Raw genomic sequence first — 4035 nt, forward strand, 5'->3', positions numbered from 1 at the left:
AATTTCAAGATAAACAAAGTGTGAAATCTGAACAATATTCTCCAGAAGTACTATTATTATAAAGATTATTAGACTTAAGAAAAGTATTGTTACTCTTAAGAATAACTATGATAGACCAGTGGCGTATATAGGAGAGGGCGAAGATACTTTTATATTCAAAATTCAACATTGTTATTGGATTCTAGATAAATGGGGAATCAGTGACACGTTTAAACAATGATTAATTCGCATATGTTTGTGAGTGAAAAATGCTTGATTTTTTCCTGAAAACTGCTAAACATAATGTTTGCGTCAGTCAAGTAAACAATCATCAGTACAAGAAGAGATTCTCGAAAAATAGACGGCCATGCTTACTAAGAAAATCTCAATGGATCGGGGAACATCTCGGAATTCAATATCAAGTGGATCCCACGTGATCAAAATATTCATGCATCTGGAAAGTGCCAAAGACACGAATTAAAAAATAAACGAAAAAACTTGATAACTTTATTATACGTATAACAGGTACGAAAGCCATAACGGAGCGATGAACTTATAATCGTGAACAAAATCGGCACAGCGAAGTTCTACCGGCAGTGGCTTTTCAAACCGATGTGCGCGGTTGTGGACGACAAGACGTATACCAAAATCTAGGTTGACAGTTTCTGGAATCGTGCGGAAGAAGAAGCACTTCATTACATGTGGAACCATCAACAAGAAAATTTAAATTTGGATCGTATTCAGAATTCTGTCATTATGCCCGCCAATCTGACTGATGCTATAACTATAACAAATCAGTACAGTTTAATTTTCTTCAAGTGTGAAGAGATTTCTATTGTAATTTAATTTGGAGGCAAATTTAACATAAACAAATTTAAGACATTATGTAACTAAATCGAATCATAAAAAAAGCAATTATTTAGACGAGCTTGTGGTTATTACGGTTCACCATAATTTGGTTGGAAAAATGATTTTTTTCATTACTGTGATTACTTAACTATGCGTGATGCTGGTAATAGGGAAAATCAAGTGAAGTGACATGTAAGTGAATTGAAAGTGAAAGCGGAAGTGAGAACGATAATAACGGCCACTGTTTGGCTTAAATTGTATTTTTGATATTGAAATCTTTTGATTTTTTGTTAAACCCATATTTACTTTTATCAATGACCTATAACGTGTTCGTTTTTGGGAACCGAACGGTAGGTAAATTAAAGCAAAACATCAAGATGCATGTACATATGCACATGCTTTGTTTGAAGCGTTACCGAATCACCTTGTACACCCGATGCTATCGATGCTATCGGCGAAAGCTCTAATTCAAATTACCTGTGGGCTATGCAAGTTTTATTATACTTTCCTTCGAGCGCACAGGAGAAAATGATTTGCATAGCTATTTAAAATATGTATAAACGTTTGCGTGTTCGCCCGCAATAAAAGGCTTAAACTAATTAAAATGTTTTTGACAATGGCAGTCCTATCGCAAAATGAAATCCGAATGAATAATAGATTAAACAAAATCCGGTGTTTATTTTAGAACACATTAGGAGTGTTTCAATTAGGTTAACAATCTATCATGAGTTCGATGAATTTATAGGATAGCTACATCCAATACTGAAATTAGCAGATATTCTGGATAAGTCAGATTGATTTCATTCGGTTGGTTTTGCTAAATAATATACTTAATTCCTCGGCTTTTCAAACTCTTTAACTCTAGAGTTCAAAAAGTTAACTTCAAGAGGTTATCCCTCATAAAGCCAATATGCAAGTGAACTCGAGTGAAAAGTTCAATAAAATTCGAATCATACGATACGATACAGTCCGGTACTAAGCATGAAATATGTTATCAATGAACAGGTGAAAGCAGTATAGCGATTTTGCTAATACAAGTTGTGTTTCTGGTCTAGTCTAATGAAATTCTAGACTAATGAAAAAGTCATTCAATATACTTCCGATGATCGGATACAGTTTTATTATTATTATGATTTTTTAACTTTGTTTTGATGTTTTACCAGGGACGATTTACATATTTTTTAAACATGTGCTGCAGCAGTTGTAATAATTTTGATCTACTTTTTTGCGAATAGGTTGCCGTGGAGATACGACTGTAATATAGCTCCCCGAATACAACTAAACATGTTCGGGGTTTTCTGTAGGGGAAGGTGTTCGGTTGCAGGCAGTGTTCGGTTGCCGGCACCCTACCGTAACTTTTGACAGAAAGCAGATAGCGTCAATCCGACAAATGTCATGTGTGTGTGTAATAGTAGCACGTTCTTTTTGTGCCGAATTGCGAAGCAAACAGTCACTTGTACTTTTTGCTGCGTTCAAAATAACTTTTAATTACGTGAATATCAACACAAAAGTTTTTTCTAACTTTTTTTAGAGTATCATCACTTGAAGAGCATCAATCGGAAAGGTGAGTGCATTGAATATTTATGAGGTAAAATAGATCTTTTACGTGATTTAATACCGGATGCTATTAAAATTTTCGCAACCAAAGATTTTTTTTGTCATTTTCAAAATGTTTACCAATTTCGGTTACCGGCACCCCAAGGTGTTCGGTTACCGCCACCCCATTTTTTCAACAAATCGTGAAAAATTGTCAGTGATATGCAGGCTGCTGTCGAGACAAAATAGCTGCTCATACAGTAGATGCTCCGGCTAACAAAAAACGTTGAAGACCAGCAAAATTAATACCAAAGGCGCCACCATCCAAATATTCGACCATGAGAGCCAAGGTGAAGTCACAATCAGATAATGAAGAATTTTGTCAAAAACGCTTCCAAAAAGAATAAAATTGCCGGTAACCGAACACCTTTTTTAAAATGGCCAAAATTCATTGCCTAACTAAATTGATAAAAAAATTTTCAACCAAATGAACCAAAACTTAGTTTCTTAATCAGTTCTTAGCCAGGGAAGCTAGAAATATTTTCTAGGAATTTCCCATCTTTATGTTATTTCAGAAAAGTAGTCAGAAAATCTAATTCAAAACGATCAGCTATAAATCTCAGACGCTGTAATGGCTTGCGGGCACAAAGCATACAAGGGCCACTACTTATATTTCGGGAATAGCGAATAAGAACAAACATTTTTATGTGAAAATAGCCTTATTGTTTTTCAAAGTATTCTTCATGATGATCGATACACTTTTGCATGCATTAGAACCAATAAGTAAAGTATTTTTGCCTTCGCATGTAGATGGTACCTCAAAAACATGGTTTTTGAATGCTTCAACAACATCTTCTGGCGTCGAAAATCGTTGATTACGCAATTTTTCTTGAGATACGGAAATAAAAAGAAATCATTAGGTTCCAAATCGGGGCTGTACGTCCCATCAAACGTTTTGTACGGTTAAAAAAGGCGCTGGTTTGAGCTGATATGTGAGAGCTCGATTTGTCATGATGGAGGATGATTCGTCTTCTCTTGTTCGTTTTGCGAATTTCTCCAAAGACTTCAGGCGAACAAATGGTAGTGTACCGTTCAGAATTGACCGTTTTACGTTGCTCCAGCAGTACAGTTGCCACATTACCCGTTCATCCGAAAAAACAGGAGACCATTTGCTTCGAAGTGCTTCGTGCGCGAACAACTTTTGATGGATTTGGCTCGGTTTAAAACACCCACACAGTCGTTTGCTGTTTTGTTTCCGGCTCATACGTATATATCCATGATTCGTCACCTGTTACGATCTTCTATACATCGGTTGATGCACCGCGATCGTATTTTTTCTGACTCCATAGATCCGTGCCATATTTTAGTTTTTATTGAACTCGAAAATGCCTATTTTTTCAAAGTCGATGTACTTTTCTAGATTTTTATTCAAAATCTACTAATTTTCGTCAAAAAAATTATACGAGCCTAAGGTATGTCACATGACGATCTTGCATTATCAGTTCAAGCACAGCATCGATGGTTTCTAACAAAACAACTAATTTTTGACGACCTTCATGAAATTCGTCGGCGACCGTACTACGACCACGATGGAATTCACTATACCAGCGATATACAGTGGTTTTTTATTGTGGTTCATCGCCATACAGTGAACTAAGTTCATCGTCACAC

This window comes from Malaya genurostris, chromosome 2 (assembly GCF_030247185.1).
Source record: "Malaya genurostris strain Urasoe2022 chromosome 2, Malgen_1.1, whole genome shotgun sequence".
NCBI lineage: Eukaryota > Metazoa > Arthropoda > Insecta > Diptera > Culicidae > Malaya > Malaya genurostris.